The 17,784-nt window shown below is 41.5% G+C and overlaps 1 pseudogene; it reads right to left on the bottom strand.

The window, feature by feature from the left end:
- Positions 1-3,796: 3,796 nt before the first annotated feature.
- On the bottom strand, positions 3,797-4,350 carry LOC132223711 (chromobox protein homolog 1-like; annotated as a pseudogene).
- Positions 4,351-17,784: the final 13,434 nt, after the last annotated feature.

Here is a 17,784-nt window from a genome sequence, read left to right as displayed (position 1 = left end):
GTGTGTGTGTGTGTGTGTGTGTGTGTGTTCCATGTTCAAAGGCTGTTAAATCGTGTTGTTTACCCATATAGTCAGAAAAAAATCACTTCTACTGTCATGGTAAACAACCTGCTTCCCTATTTCTAATGGTCTGGCCCTCTAGCAACTTCAGCGGGAAATTATAGCTAATTTTCCTACAAACGTCAGGTGATCATAATAATCTGGCCACTCAGTGTATGTGTCTGTTTTTATATCAGTGCTATGCTGTTTTGTTTACTATGGGCTTATAGTATGGTTTGTTATCCGGTAGTGTGATACCTCTAACTTTGTTCTTCTTTCTCAATATTCCTGAGGCTATTAGGTATTTTGTTTTGTGGTGGTTTTTGTTTTTTAAATCAAAACTTATGCCACAGACATCTGAGAATCTAGACACTTCATATTAGTGTTTCGAAGTGTTTCATTGATACCTTAAGACAAGTGTTTTAAAACCGTGGCATGATTTAATTTCAAGTTGCCAATTTTGTTTTTACCAGCATCAGAAAGTTATGGCTACACTGCCAATGCCTGGTCTGCTTAATTTGACTTAAGAGTTTAATATGACTTAACATTAAAAGCTCATGCTACCCTGAAATATATAATTTCACACATATGGTGACATTCAACATTCAAGTGCCAGGGTTTTTTTACCCTTTGGGTCAAGTTTATTCAAACTTTTAAAGAATCACTGTTAGGCTTATAAAAATTAATATTTGTCAAAATGTTCAATAAACATTACATAAAACTAGCAGCAAAAAATATCTAGAAATCTGTTGCATGCAAATAGTTTTCTTCCCAACCATGGAGGTTTTTTTTTAAATATGTTTTTATTTTTAGAAAGAGGAAGGGAGAGTGAGAGAGAGATAGAAACATCAATGATGAGAGAGAATCATTGCTCGGCTGCCTCCTTACATGCTCCCTGCTGGGGATTGAGCCCACAACCCAGGCATGTGCCCTGACTGGGGATCGAACTGGGATCTCCTGGTTCATAGGTCAATGCTTAATCAATGAGCCATGCTGGCCAGGTGGTGCTTTTTACTTTTTTACTAAAAATAATTTATTGCTTTTTAAAAAGTAAATTAATAATTATAATAGATCTAGTGGCTCAGTGCACAAATTTGTGCACATTGAAAGGAAATTAATATCCTTTTAATATCGCTGTTCACCCTTTCTCTATAATACAAGTGTCAACCAAATTCATGATCAACAATGACAAGTGAAAACACATGTGTGTGATTGGCACCAGCGAGAGAGAGCTTTATATGTATTGTGCATGTGCAAGTCAACTTAGCTTTTTATAGATATAGAATAAACTTGCTTAATTAGAACTGCTTTCTGATTTAGCTAAACTTTTTCCAGCCCAGTGAAGCACCCCAACTTCTCTTTCAGCAACATAGCAGTAAATATCAACATGAAGCACATTATTATTGTAAATTACACAGGGAGAACAAAGGGTAAAATATTTAACTGCAGCAGTGTTTGACTATGTTCTGTGCAGTGAGAAAACCTGAAGTCATTTTCAAGGTCCACCATTTCTTACTTCTTTTCAGTCGGGTCAAGTTTCTAAGCTTTCTAAATCTCCATTTTCCGGCTAATGAAAAGAAAATAGGGTTCCACTGAGTCTCCTATCTACCTACTCCAGGACTTCTGTGAGGATCAAATGAGATGAGGCACGGGAAAACGCTTCTCAGACATTTGGTTACGGTGTAAAATGTTTCCACCTGTGTTCCTGGAACTCCAAGGAGGCTAGTCGCTAGGGAGAGGAAGCCAGGCGTTGCTATGTGATGTCATTACCCAGCATCCACAGTGACCCTGTTTTGGGGCTGGGCTGGGCTATGGGCCGCATTTTGCGCCATGGGGTCTCAGCAGCATCTGCTGCAATTTGGTGGGCTGTCGCTTCAAGGTGGTGGCGGAGCCTGTGTCCCATTTGGGGGAAGCCGAGTGTTGCTTTCTGGGCACCAGGTCTGCGGTGCCCTTTCTCTGTGTGCCCTTTCTCTGTGTGCATCATGGCAGCTCCTGCATTGAGCATCTGCCCCCTGGTGGTCAGTTCGCATCATAGCAACTGGTCAGAAGGTGGGAAGGGCACTTAGCATATTAGCCTTTTATATAGATAGATACCAAATTGAGTTTAATCTAACGTATTAACAGAAGCATAATACACTAGTAAACAGGGACTTCCAACTCGCTATATAACGAACTAAGAAGGAAGTTAATTAAATTCTTGATTTAGCTAGGGGAAAACATTGGTCACTGCCACTTAATCCCATAAATTCATGCTGTTCCACATTTAAAGGGGAAACAGAGTAGGGGTCCCCCTGCTCTTCCCACTAGAAATGCACTGGAAAGTGACAAGCCTAGGGCAGTATAAAGGCTGCTAATGCAAGTTGGAGCTGAAGTAAAAATTCTATTTTCAATGCCTTAGGGAAGTGGAAGGGATTAACATTCACCAGGTCTACATAGATGACACTTTGGTCATAAAACAGCCCAGAGTAAGAATTCATTTGTGGAATGTGGTGAGCATGGTCACGTCCTAATTCTTTCTTGGAGTTTGGAAGCATCACTGGTCATGTAACTATTAATATTCAGGAATAAAAGAGACACTAATGCTGTGCCTTCCTCAGCTTCCACAGTGGATCTTGCCCCCAAGGTGACTAAAAAGATGGCCCAATATCAGGAGTAGAGGTAGGGAGGTATAGTCAACTTCAGAAAATGGTTCCATATAAATTTTTGGATTATTCTAATCCTGCAAAATATGCCATTGGCATTTTGATAGGGATCACATTGAATCTATAGATTGCTTTTGGCAGCATGGACATTTTAATGATATTTTAAATCTTCCCATCCATGACCATGGTATATGCTTCCATTTATTTGTATCTTCCTCAACTTCTTTCTTCAGTGTTGTATAATTTTCTGAGTACCGATCTTTTACTTCCTTTGTTAAATTTATTCTTAGGTGCTTTATTTCTTTTTGGTACAATTATAAATGGGATTGCTTTCTTAGTTTCCCTTTCTGATACTTCATTATTGGTATATAAAAATGCAATAGACTTCTGGATGTTTATTTTGTATTCTGCTACTTTACTGAGTTCATTTATCAGTTTTAGTAGATTTTTGGTAGAATCTTTAGGGTTCTCTATATACAATGTTATCTACAAATAATTACAGTTTTACTTCTTCCTTTCCAGTGTGGATTTCTTTTATATCTTTTTGTCTGATTTCTGTGGCCCGGACTTCCGGTACTGTGTTGAATAAGAGTGGTGAAAGTGAACATCCTGTCTTGTTCCTGTTCTTAAGAGAAAGTTTTAGTCTTCCCCATTGAGTATGATGTTGGCTGTGGGTTTGTCAAAAACGGCCTTTATTATGTTGAGGTATGCTCCCTCTATTCCCTCTTTGCTCAGTTTTATAAATGGGTGCTGAATTTTATCAAGTGTTTTTCCTGTGTTTATTGATGTGATCCATGTGATTTTTATCTTGCATTTCATTTATTGATTTGCAGATAGTATACCCGCCTTGCATCCCAGGAGTAAATCCTACTTGGTCATGGCGTATGATCTTTTTAATGTATTGCTGGATCCAGCTTGCTATCATTTTGGTGAGGATTTTAACCTCCATGTTGATCAGAGACATTGGCCTGTAATTCTCTTTCTTTGTAGTGTCTTTATCCAGTTTTGGAATTAGGGTGATGCTGGTCTCGTAAAATGAGCTTGGGAGTCTTCCCTCCTCTTGAATTTTTTGGAATAGTTTTACAAGGATATGTAATTAGTTCTTCTTTGAATGTTCAGTAAGATTTACCTATCAGGCATTCACAGCTTTTAAACAATCTCTCACAGTCCTTATTTAAATCGTCGTAGAAGGATATGACAGCCTGAGAGCACTTGACATTAGCTTCCTTGGCTGGTACCAGGTAGGCCTCATCAGAGTTTTTCCATTTCATCAGAAACATTAATTCTCCACTGGGGTCTGTAGCTCCAATAATCCACTCCAGCTCCAAAACCCAGGCAAAGCTTTGTGGCTTTTCTGATTCTTCTTTCTTCTTCTTTGGTTTGCTCTCCTCTCCCTTATCTTCAGAATCAGTCAGCTGTGTGCTGGCCTCCCTCTGATTTGTCTGTCACATGTGCTGTTTTCTGTGACTGTAAAAACTCAGCACTGAGGTCGGGGCAGTCCAGGTTCTTTCTGGCTCCCATGTGTTGTCCTCATCTAAGAACCCCTTCCACTCGAGGACTCCACTCTGCCCTTTACCACTCGATGGTTGAGAACTTTTCCCACCACATAGTCCTCTTCCTCCTCTTCTAGCACAGCCTCCACTTAATTCTTGTCTTATTTTTTCCCCATAGTGCTCACCAGCTATGGGGACAAAGGGTGATGCTACTCGCTCAGCCAGCATGGCTAAGTGGTTGAGTGTCGGCCTAGGAACCAGGAGGTTGTGGGCTCAGTCCCCAGTGTGGGGTGTGCAGGAGGCCGCCGATCAATGATTCTATCTCATCATTGATGTTTCTCTCTCTCTCCCTTTCCTTTCCTCTCTGAAATCAATAAAAAAAACTTTTTTTTTTCAAAAGGGTGATGCTGCTCTCCGTGGTGGTTCCACGCCCTGGGAGGAAACAGCAAAGCCACAGTGGACACTTTCCATTCTCTGACACCTGCCTGTGTAGTCACTCATGGAGGGTAGAGCTAAGTATTGGAGAAAGACAGGATGCTAGGACGCCTTTAATCATTCCCATAGGTAGGGCCAATTTGTCTCCTTTAAATTGACTTATTTGCATATAAATAAAAGCACCTTAGGACATCACTACTGACAGTCTCCAAAAAAAATTGTTGGATACAGTTTAGTGCCTACATTAAAAGAAAGCCCACTCCTTTCTTAAATGGATATCCTTGCAGTGTTAATAAATCCCTAACAGTATTTGAATTCCCAATGTGCCTCCTTTTCCCCCAGCACTGGGGACTCTGCACGGGCTACATGCTCACCAGTGAAGTGGTGACTTCAGTGTTGGGTGGAATCTGCATGGCTCTTGAAAATGATAAACATCAGAAGTTGATGTCTAGAGTCCCATGGTTTATCCAGTTTGGACTATTGGGAATATTTTGGTGGGATTTAAAAAATGTTATAGGGATCTGAGTAGTAGATTTGTGATAACACTGAATCCAGGAAGCTCACAGTGAAAAGACTATGAACTTAACCTGAAAAACATTTCTCTATTCTATAAATCTCTCAGTGGCATTTGGATTAATCAGGCATAATTAAATGTAGTTAGATTTTTGTCAGATTGTAGTTCAAAATAATACTCGTCTTTGGAGAGGCTAATATATTCTGTAGAAATTTTATTAAGCACTTTAGTTAAGCAAACACGAAGAACAAAATCAGCCTCAGGAAGGTTAATTACTAAAAAAGCACAAAATATAGTAGATTGTGTAAACCATTAAAATTTTGAATACCATGGCTTGAGCATTAATGTATGTAGAGAGGTATTTTGGATTTTTTTTTCCACATTATATTTTCCAAAAGTACAGAATTGCAATTATAGTTTTTAAAAGTTCCCATCAAGTTTGCATAAGTTTTTCATGTTATAATTCCAAAAGTGAAGAATTACAGTGGTATTCTTTAAATGGCAACTAATCATTTTAGGATTCCACTAAGTTTGTTTCCATTGTAAGAACTCTATTTTTATTTCTGTAACTGTAAAGAAGTGATCTTTTAGGAGAAGTATTAGGAGAGAAAGTGTATGTAAAAGAGAGAATGTATATGAAAGCATCCGTCCGTGCCTGGCCTTTCAAAAAATGAAATGAAATTTTTAAAGAAAGGTGAAACAAGAGTTTAGATTATAACCATAAATCTTTATTTTTAGCAATGTCTTTAAAGGGAAAAGTAAAGGCATCAAATTGGTTTTATATGTCTTATTTTTTTGTACTCAGAGAATTACATTTTCAGTACCCTTGCATGTCTCAGGAAATAGCCTTTGATAAGAATCCCCGTAGAAATTTCTGAAACTCTCTCATGATGTGTTCATATTTGATAGTTCTTATCTATATTTCTTAATTAGAGCTTCCAAAGGATTGTCATCTCAGGAACACACGATTACCCAAGAAACGTGAGCCTTGTCTTTACCACCACTCAGATTCCATGGACTTTAAGCTGTTTTTGTGAGAAATGACGCCCAAATGCCCGTTGTTTGGTAGATATGAGATCTTTCTCATGCATATCTGAGGTGTTCATAGACAGAAAAACCCTGCCATTCCATTTTCTTCAGTCATTTTGCTGCTTGGCTTTTCAGTGAGGACTGTTTTCTATTGGAATTGAATCCTGTTGGGATAATAACAGTTCACTTGAAAGAACATTCTAGTAAATAATTCTAACTTTTGCCAACCTGAAAGTGGTCTGCTAATTGAAATTCTGTATATACCTTTTGCTAATGGGCTAAAACAGCACAAATGTCAAAGGTCATATATACTCTGTAAACAATATGTAAGCAAAGCAAAGCAATGTCTGAGTCCGGCACTGGGGCTGGTCTTGCTGTTCTCCAGTTCCCCTTGTGGTTTAATGGCAACCTTAGAATGGAATGCATATCAGTAACAACTACTTCATGTTTTCAAATATTCTTACCTTGGGATTCTTTCTGAGAGAAATTAAAAAGACTCTTACCATCCCATTGTAACTCTGTGTTGGCTCTTCATACATGCTTGGGCATCAAAAAGGCAGTTACAAAAGTTCATTCTGATTGGAAGTCAAAGGCACTGGCCATTTACCCATCCGTGCTCAAGGCAGTGTGACGAGACGAGTTTGGGAAAACAGATGAGTTAAATGCTTATATTGCTTATAATATATCACGACACCCCTTTCGTAGAAATTCCCTTTCCCTTTTGTCATTTGACCATTTATAACCGCGGGAAACCTCAATCTGTGTTTTAAAGGCATTATATTTTTTCATTAAGAATTGGCTTGGAAAAAAAAAAAAAAGAATTGGCTTGGGCCTTTGTCTAAAAAACTGCTGAGGTTACCTACTATTCCACATGTTTAACTAGGACAAATGTTTTAGGATAATTACAGCGAAAATCAGTAACGATAGGGATCTTAAACCACTGGCAACTGCCTGCCAGTGAAGGGGAACCAGGCCGAATAGCAGGCTTCAAAGCCTTGCTGGCCGAGCCTGGCCGGAGACAGATTTTGCCTGCCTGTCCTAACCAGCGCCAAAGGGCTCACCAAGATCCTGTCTCTGCTTCCTGTTTCTCTTGCTGCCTGTGTAACTCTTCCTGGGGAAAGCATCACCTAAAATCCTTTAGTTCCTTGCTTCTCACTTTTCAAAGTTCCCGTTAAGAGCTGGCATGTGGCTTTGACCAATACATTGTGCATATACTTAAAAGTCCTTTATAGACCAGACCAAACGAAATGTATCTGGACTCTGAGTAGACAGCCAAGGCAGGTTGGCCTAGGAAATGTCAAGTATTGACTATTTAAAACATATAAGTTGACTCTCTGCAGTGTTGGAGGAATCGGGTGATCGTGCCCCTGCCTTTGTTTCTATCGTGTTCCTTGTTACAATGATCCTCTCTTCTGCTGCTGCACTGCACCAGAACTGAATGAAGGCTACACTCTGCTTCAGAACCAGAGCTGTGCTCGAGTCCGTTCTGCACAGCACACCACACCACAGGTTTCAGGAGGATGGAGCAGAGCACTTTAGCATCCTGCCTAACCCTAATCTCTCTCTGCAGAATTGTTGCTGTTAGAATCATTTGAGGTTGTGATTGCTGCTTCAGGTTCATGTACACATCACACCATCTGCTGCTGTCAGTTCACATCCTCGTAGAGTACACAAGTGCTGACCACTGAGACATTTCCCAGATTTAGGATACAAGTTGTGAATACCTAAGAAATGCTTGAACCAAGTAAGAAAAGTGAATGCAGAGTAAAACACACTGTTATGAATATATCTAGCACTGTGTTTACATGTGAAGTTACTTGCTTGGCCGATTTTTTCATTATAACTCCTTAACTCCTCAAAGCAGAGTATAAACCGGGAACGATAACAGATTTGACACGAGAAGAATACTAACTAATGTGTTAAATACAAGTTCATTACAATGTGTGTACCCATAAGTCCTAATCTGATCCGGTTTGCTCTGTGCATCTGTCAGCTTAATGACAGTGATGAATGTACGTGTGCGTCCAGTGCTCATGAGCTGTCTTGTGGTTCATGAAATGAGCCTGGCCCCCTTGTGCTTTGTGCTATTTTGTGGCCTGGCTGGTCCACACTGTCATGAATGAAGGATGACTTCGGTTCGAGCTCATTTGTCACTCCACGTTCTGTGGAGAAAAGTGTTTTGTTGCTGTGATTGTTGGAAAAACATGACCGGACACGTGTGCGGCTCAGATAATGTTCCCTGTAAGTTGCAGAACCATCCGTGATGTGTGTCATAGCCAAGCTAGTCCCGGAGCACGTGGACAATTCTGTATCACAGTCATCAAACAATAAAATGGTAGTTGTGATTCATTGTGCTTTGGTGTGGTCTTTTCCTGAGCTTGGGCCAGTAGTCGCCTCCCTCTCTCACCTGTAAGCTTTGCCTACTACTGAAATTCAATATGTGAACAACAAGCATCTTTGAAAGTTGCTGGGAATGGAGTAAGGATACTTAAATTCTTATGATCCATCAAAAGAAAAATAGGTCATTTGGATTCTCTGTAGCAGGGAACATGTTTACCTGTCACTGGGCTGGGTGCTTAACAGTACTCTTGTCACTTCTAGACGTTGTTCTCTTTTTCAGGAACTCCTATTGGCAAAATAAAGGAACTGCTTAAGGTTAAACTTACAGAGGTTATTTTTAAAAAATATATATTTTATTGACTTTTTACAGAGAGGAAGGGAGAGGGATAGAGAGTTAGAAACATCGATGAGAGAGAAACATCGATCAGCTGCCTCCTGCACACCCCCCACTGGGGATGTGCCCGCAACCAAGGTACATGCCCTTGACTGGAATCGAACCTGCGACCCTTCAGTTCGCAGGCCAACGCTCTTATCCACTGAGCCAAACCAGTTAGGGCTACAGTGGTATTTTTTAAAATTTGGCCATGGATTGGGGAAAGGGGACCAAATAATATATTGTCCAAGCCAAGGACACCTTTGACAGTGAGAAAGAGCACTTTATGATGTAAACAGATGTAAGCCAGACTGTCCTGGGCAAGTTGGGTTTGAGAGGCCACGTAGACCAGAATGACCTGAAATTCTGGTTACATGTAGATTCCTGGGCTCTGCCTCAGCTCTCCTGATTCTGATTCTCTGGGGTGGAGGCTTAGGCATCTGTATTTTAACAAATGCCTTAGGGGCATGCTTTAAAAAGTGTAAGTTGTGCCCTAGCCAAGTAGCTCAATTGGTTGGAGTATCATCCTGATACAACAAGGTTGTGGGTCAGGGCACATACAAGAATCAACCAATGAATGCATAAATAAGTGGAACAGCACATTGATGTCTCTCTTTCTCACTCTCTTTCCCTTTTTCTTCCTCTCTCCCATTCTCTCTCTCTCTCTCTCTCTCTCTCTCTCTCTCTCTCTCTCTCTCTCTCTCTCTCTTTCTCTCTCTCTCTAAAAAAAATAAAAAAAGTGTAAGTTGTAAGCTGTTGCTATATGGACTATGCAGAAGATAACTTGAAATTTTAAAATTAAAAGGCAATTGGTTTTTTGATCTCTTCTGAGGAACTGGTGCCACACCAAAACCAGAACCCAGTGCCTCCAAAGACACTTGGCTGCAACTATGTGCTTCCTGAATGTAGTCTTCATATTAGCTTGCATTGTGTTATTCTATTTTAAAGATATATTCTTAATTGACTTTTTACAGAGAGGAAGGGAGAGGGATAGAGAGAAACATCGATCAGCTGCCTCCTGCACACCCCCTACTGGGGACTGTGCCTGCAACCAAGGTACATGCCCTTGACCGGAATCGAACCTGGGACCTTTCAGTCCGCAGGACAATGCTCTATCCACTGAGCCAAACCGATCAGGACCATTGTGTTATTCTTTTACTAAACATTCAGTGATGAGTGGGTGTCCTTTTTATTTACTATTATTTTTTAAATCTTTATTGTTGAAAGTATTACATATGTCCCCTTTTCCCCCTATTGACCCCTTATAGCCCACCCTGCCCCCTGCCCTAGGCCTTCACCACCCTGTTGTCTGTGTCCATGGGTTAAGCGTATAAGCATACAAATTCTTTGATCTTTTCCCACCCACCCACCCCTGGGTGTCTTTTTAAAATTTGAGAGCTACATAACTATCTTGTGTATTTATCACTTTAAAAAACCCACAAAATTTGTGTGGCTGGTGTGGCTCAGTTGGTTGAGTGTTGACCCATTAACTGAAATGTCACAGGTTCGATTCCCGGTCAGGGCACATGCCCGGGTTGTGGGCTCAATCCCCAGTAGGGGACGTGCAGGAGACAGTCAATCAATGTCTCTCTCCCTCTCCCTTCCTCTCTCTGAAATCAATAAAAACATATTTAAAAAATTTTTTTGAGCAAATTTGAGGCAAGAAACTTGGGTTTATATGGTTCTTGGGGGTGTGAATGTCAGGAAGTCAACATGTTTGCCTTGCTTCTGCTACCAGCTAGCTGTTAACTGTGCTTTAGTTTCCTCATCGATAAAATGAGGGAGTTGACCACGTGGATTCGAGGTTCTTTCCAGGTCTGATGTTCTATAGCATTCTTTAGGCACATTCTCTCTGGAGCATGCCTGCACCTTCCCCTTCCCCTCGCCCTCCCCCCAGGCATGATGCCTTTGCCTTTCTCTCTCCTAAACTCCAAGGGCCCTTCTTTTGCTTCTGTCATTTATTTACTGAGCCCACACAGCTCAGCTGGCTCACCTTTTCTACTTCTGTGACTTTCTAAAGAAACTTTCTCTTATAATTGAAAAAAAAATAAAACCTATAATGGAAAGCAGTTACTAATCAACTGCTTTCATGTTGTGATATGTTTTGCCCAAAGAATACAAAACCAGTGACTCTAAAAAGTGACACTGCTTTAGCCCTGGCCAGTGTGAACAGTGGTTAGTGAGTCAGCCCACACACCAAAGGATCAGAGTTCAAATCCCGGTCAAGGGCACATACCTGAATTGCAGGTTCAATCCCTGGCCCTGGTCGGGGCGTGTGTGGGAGACAACCAATATGTCTCTCTCACATCAATGTTTTCTCTTCTCCTCTCTCCTCTCCTCTCCTCTCCTCTCCTCTCCTCTCCTCTCCTCTCCTCTCCTCTCCTCCCCTCCCCTCCCCTCCCCTCCCCTCCCCTCCCCTCCCCTCCCCTCCCCTCCCCTCCCCTCCCCTCCCCTCCCCTCCCCTCCCCTCTCTCCTTCCCTTTCCCCTCTCCTCCCTTTCATTCTCTCCAAAAAATTAATGGGAAAATATCCTTGGGTGAGGATTAACTAAAAAAAAGTGACACTGGTTTTAGTTAGAATTTTAAAATTATCCATCTGTAACCAAAAGTCAGTGCTGTGCTGAAAAAGCATTCACAACTGGGCAACAGCATTCTTAGAGCAGCTACTCCTGCCCTGTTTTGAAGTTCATAAAGTAACAGTTTAGACTCAAGAGTCTATGGTTCCACGAAGTTGCCACAGAGCATTGCACTGTAGTGGACACTTTTACTTCTGTGTCTTTCATTTGTAATTCTTTCCAGTGTCTTAACAAAGGCATGTCTACAAATGATTATCTGCTGATACTGTCAGCTGTTCGCCTCATCATTACACATAGATGTGCTCTTTGATCACAAGAGTAAGTCACAATACATCATGTAGGAGATGTTGCCTTTAGGAAGGGTTTCTATAGACCAGCGGTTCTCAACCTGTGGGTCGCGACCCCTTTGGGGGTTGAACGACCCTTTCACAGGGGTCGCCTAAAACCATCGGAAAACACATATATGATTACATATTGTTCTTGTGATTAATCACTATGCTTTAATGATGTTCAATTTGTAACAATGAAAATACATCCTGCATATCAGATGTTTACATTATGATTCATAACAGTAGCAAAATTACAGTTATGCAGTAGCAACGAAAATAATTTTATGGTTGGGGGTCACCACAACATGAGGAACTGTATTAAAGGGTCGCGGCATTAGGAAGGTTGAGAACCGCTGCTATAGACTATCGTCCACCACTAGAACTCTGTGATGATGAGGATATTATCTATCTGTGCTACACAATATGGTCGTTAGTAGCCACCTGAACAGTTAAAAATGTGGCTAGTTTAATGTGTTTTTAATTTAATGTGTTTAAAAATTTTTTTAGTATATTTTTTAGAGGGAGAGAGAGAAACATCAATGATGAGAGAGAACCATTGATCTCCTGCCTCCTGCAACCCGGGCATGTGCCTTGACCAGTAATCGAACCATGACCTCCTGGTTCATAGGTCGACACTCAACCACTGAGCCACACCGGCCCAGCAATTCGTGTATTGATTTAAATTTAAATAGCCGCCTGTGGCTAACGGTTGCCATATTGGCCAGTGAAGCTATACACAGCTACTACATACTGTTGAAGCTTTTTACTTTAACATTGAGCATCCATTTTCACCTGTCACTGGGCTGGGTACTTAACAGTACCCTTGTCATTTCTAGATATTGTTCTTCGGTGACTCCTTTTGCCCTCTGCCCATTGATGACACTTTCATCAACATAATAGTCTCCTTTGGAATAAGAAAATAATGAAATGGTATTGAGACCTTTTTCTGCCATTGCTGCATATCAATTCTTACCTTTGCTGGGAAAGGCATTGATCATCAGCCTCTTTGAATCCAGTTATCTCAGAGGCACACTTTGTTCTGTGAGTTGAAATATTAACTACAGCCCAGAGGGTCTCAACTCAGCCACATTGGAATCTCCCAGTCACTGTCTCTGTGAAGTTTTTCTTTTTTTAATAAGAGTTCCCTAGGAGCTTGTAACGTGTGACAGGATTGAAAACCACTGATCAAGTCCAAACTAGGGACCAGCTAGAGAATAGCTAGAATGCTAGCAGCAGGACACGCTGTCTTCTTGGCACAGAGCAGACCGACGATCCCTGCCATCTTATTGATGCTGTTTAACAGCTCATTGGAAAGCACTTAAAGCAGCGGTTCTCAACCTGTGGGTTGAGACCCCTTTGGCGGTTGAACCACCTTTTCACAGGGGTCGCCTAAGACCATCCTGCAAATCAGATATTTACATGACGATTTATAACAGTAGCAACATTACAGTTATGAAGTAGCAATGAAAATAATTTTATGGTTGGGTCACAACATGAGGAACTGTACTTAAAGGGCCAGAAGGTTGAGAACCACTGACTTAAAGGCAAGAAGAGGCCTTATCGATTTGGATTTGAGGCTACCAAGCTGTTTCCTTCTGTGCAAGAAACTCTGAGCTAAGCTAATGCTGCTCGTGTCGTTTGCTGGCATTCCTGTCCAAACAGAATCCGCTAGTCCTCAAACAAAATAAACATGTTAATGATTTCAGCAGTGGGGATGGATACAGCTTGCCCCAGTTCCTTAGCAACCACTAAATATAATAGTGTAATTATTTCTGATGTTAAAGATGATTGTTGTCAGCTTAGCAGTCATTGGAACAGAACTTCCTATATGAAAACCGCTCTCTTCCTGGGCCTTCAATTGGTAACAAAATGGCAGTTAGTGAATAATGCCCCATTATTCAGGTGAGAGAGGCCCTTCAGACACCCTAAAATCAAAGAACCCAGGATGAGACATTGAGTGACCATCTCGTCCATAAAATAGCTCTGTCCAAATGGGAGAGTTTCAACTATTGCATGCAGAGCCCCACACCCGTTGATAAGGCCTTAAAGGAAAGTGTGTGCTGATGCCTCGGGACTTCGGTAGCTCCCCTAGAGCCTTATTGTTCATAGGCCTGGCTAAGGGGTGGCATCGTCAGTCTCCTCCAGTCAGTATTCTAAGTGAGTGGTTTCTAATAGAAAATCTACTTCTAAAAATCTACTTTTCCACCTTACCTGGTTTGGCTCAGTGGATAGAGCGACAGCCTGCCGACTGAAAAGTCCCGGATTTGATTCTAGTCAAGGGCACATGCCTGGGTTGCAGGCTTGATCCCCAGTGGGGGGGATGCAGGAGGCAGCCAATCAATTATTCTCTCTCATCATTGATGTTTCTCTCTCCCTCTCCCTTCCGCTCTGAAATTAATAAAAATATAAAAAAAATCTACTTTTCCTATTTTCTCCCACTCTGGGTAAGAGTTGATCATCTTTGCACTTGGGGAAATTTAGAGCGTCCCACCCCAAAGTGAATACTAAAATAATGTGAAATTATTTAGTAAAATCATTACAAAAATCTATTTAGCAGAATCAGAAACGTGCATTGTTCATCAAGAGCTCAGTAAAGTCAAAGGTCAGGAGAGGCCAGAACTGAGTCAAGCTACTGAACTGAACTTGGGGTGGAAGGCAAGGATGTGTCCTTTTTATTCATTACATCCCCAGCACCTACGAGCTCACTCAAATATTTATTGAATGGTGATGACAGGAATGTATGCTAGACCTTAAGTTAAAATGGACTCAGCCCAGCCGGCATGACTCAGTGGTTGAGTGTCACCCTATGAACCAGGAGGTCACGGTTCAATTCCCGGTCAGGGCATATGCCTGGGTTGTGGGCTTGATCCCCAGTGTGGGACATGCAGGAGGCAGCCGATCAATGATTATCTCTCATCATTGATGTTTCCATCTCTCTCCCTCCCCATTTCTCTCTGAAATAAATTTAAAAATATATACATATAATGCAGCTCAAAGGTCCCCATGCAGAAATAAGTTACTGGAGAAAGGAGCATGGAGTACCTTGCTACTGGATAACTAGAAATGAATCTTAGCTTAAACTGGCCGTGGTCAACATCCAAGGACCAAAACCAAAACAAAACCAACCAACCGAACACACAACGGGGACAACAGGCAGGAAACAGATTGTACCTGATAGCCAGAGACTATTCCAGAGCTTGTTTCAGCAGGAACACGTCCTATGATCAAAGACTGAACCCTTTCACTTCTTGTCTTCTTGGTGTCACCAAGTATGAATTGGGGATATGTACAGAGAACTGGGGGTGGGAAACTCCTAAACTTCCTTCTCTCCCAGCCATGGTTCTGTGATCATGAGTTAAGGATACAACACTTCCTGTCCTCATGGACCAATTCACATGTTCATTTGAGTCAGACATCCTCTGTTACATCTATTCTGCACTTCTCTTAAGACTCAAGAGAAACATTCAAGCAGATTCATCACAATGTAGGAATACTTCAACGGAAAACATGAATCTCTGTGTCTGCGTGAGGGTTACTGTTCCTCAGCTCTGTCAGGACCTGGGAAAAGTCTCAAGGGGTTATGACCAGTGTCTTCAATCATCACATGGCACACAGAGTATTGTCCCTCTCCCCAAGATGTCCCTATCCTAATCCTCAGAACCTGGGAATATGTTGTATTACATGGCAAGAAGGAATTAATGTTGCTGATGAACTTCAAATAGGGATATGTTCCTGAGTTATCCAAGTGGGCCTGATGTAATCACAAGGGTCCTTACAAGTAGAGGAGAGAGACAGAAGTGCCACAGTAATGTGATGTGAAAAATACTGTTCTGGCCATTGATGACTCTGAAAATGGAAGAGGCCATGAGCCAAGGAATGCAGGCAGCTTCTAGAAGCTGGAAGATGCAAGAAAACGGATTCTCCCCTAGAGCCTTCATTAGGGATGCAGCCATGCCAACACCTTCATTTTAGCCCAGTAAAGGGCCATTTTGGACTTCTGGCCTCCAGAACTGTAAAACAATAAATCTGTATTGTTTTAAGCCACTAAATTTGTTACAGCAATAAGAAACTAATACACACCTATTGAACATCTTTCATCTATCCTTAATCCCTGATATGGAAACAAGTAGAAAAAGAAAAAATGCCTCAGTTGTGTTAATGTTGATTTGTGGTTAGGCTAGTAAGTGGTATCTTGCCAACCTCTGTCCAGTGGAACACGATTCCAGACAAGAAAGACTGGTTATATCCTCAAGTTACGTAATGAGTCAGTTCCTGCCACAGGCATAGCAAATAACAGGTTTTCTTTGAACTTGGAAATTTTACAGTGACAAGTTTGTAACCAGTTGAAAAGGTCCCTGTGGAAAGGGTAAGTATCCCCATTCCTTCAGGTATGGATTCATTCCTTCTTTGAAAATGGAAGGTTACCTATAAAATATTTTAGGTCTAAACGGTGCTTTTATTAATATAGTACAGCAATCAGGCAAATCAATTCCTTTCCCCACCCCCAAGAAAGATAATGAAGGTAAGGAGATTAAACATTGCTTATAGGAAACAATACAAGCCAGCCCTACTCTGAACATTTCTTCTCATGTTTCCCACCTTTGGTCAACACAGCTGATACTCAGCTAATGTTGGTTTTCTAGAATATAAATTATGGCAGTTCACGAGGACCGAAAGTACAGATCAATTAGTGCCTACAGATATTTATGCCTTTAATAATATTTTCCAATTTTACTGGTCATTTATTGGCTTTTACCTGGTACTTGATGGTTTAAAGAATTTGATCACAAGATATACTTTGGTGCTTATGAACTGTCACACTTGGTTTGAAAAGCATCTCCATGGAAGTCTTTTTTAAATCTAATAGCTCCTACTGAATACCTAGAGAAGAAGTTTAAACATTCAACTTCACTAGCCCATGGGGACTCTGTGTGTAAACATTCTTGATAGTGTACCCTTTTATCTCGGGTGTTGTATTTATTAACAAAGGCTATTTCTCTTTGGGGCAAATGTCAGAGTTCTTAAACATGAGTTTTGTTATGCCTTCCAACGGATTGTTTTGCCCTTGAAAACATCTCTGCGGTATCATAAAAGTTGAGAACAAACCTGTCACTGTGACTCTAAATACAACTTGTCAGGAATGTTTTTGATCTGTGAGGCAGAGCCGAGTAATATGGTCTGTGAATAACAGGTGTTCTCTTCTTAAATTAATTCTTTTGCTGACTACAGGCCTGGCTTTATTGCTTCTAGAGCAGGGTGGGGAACCCTTTTTCTGCCAAGGGCTATTTGGATATTTATAACATCATTCTCTAGCCATACAAAATTATCAACTTAAAAATTAGCCTGCTATATTGGGTCAAACATTTCACTAACTCACCCCTAATGCCTTGGCAGGGCCAGACCAAATGATTTCGCGGGCCTTATACTGCCAGTGGGCCAGACATCCCCACCCCTGCTCCAGAGTCTGGGTTAACATTAGAACTGTTGTTACTCCAAAGAGCTAGACCTCACCAGATGGAGTTAATTTGGCTAGTGGAGGGCCTGAGCGCATTCTCAGAACATGGGCCAGGTGTGTGTGTGTATGGGGTCGGGGTGGGGGATCTGCTTTGATTGTTGACATTTGGGATCCCGATTTAGTGCCTCCACCCCCATCTGTCAGCTTCCAGCTGATCAAATGAGCTTTTTCCCAAAGCTGCAAAAGTGGTTGAAATGGCCACGCCCCCATGTTGCCAAGCAGGTTAAAAGCATTCATTCCATCAGGTGTAAGAAAAGTGGGTGGAGCCTGAGATTCTGGATCATGAGGCGTGAAACTTGGATGTTTCAGTTGTGAAGGCCCCAGGCGACCTCTCCAGCACCCACTCCGTGAGAGGTGAGCACTTTCTCATGGTCACTGAGTGACCGCCTCATTGCTGGAGAAGCCTCAGGACAATGCCAGCTGCCTCATCGATTTAGAGACCTTTCCAGGCAAAGGAGCCTTCAGAAGCCATTCCCTCCAACCCTTCATTCTACAGAAGC

The sequence above is a fragment of the Myotis daubentonii genome, chromosome X (genome assembly GCF_963259705.1).
Source record: "Myotis daubentonii chromosome X, mMyoDau2.1, whole genome shotgun sequence".
NCBI classification, from domain to species: Eukaryota; Metazoa; Chordata; class Mammalia; order Chiroptera; family Vespertilionidae; genus Myotis; species Myotis daubentonii.
This window is presented reverse-complemented; position numbering and strand designations above follow the sequence as displayed.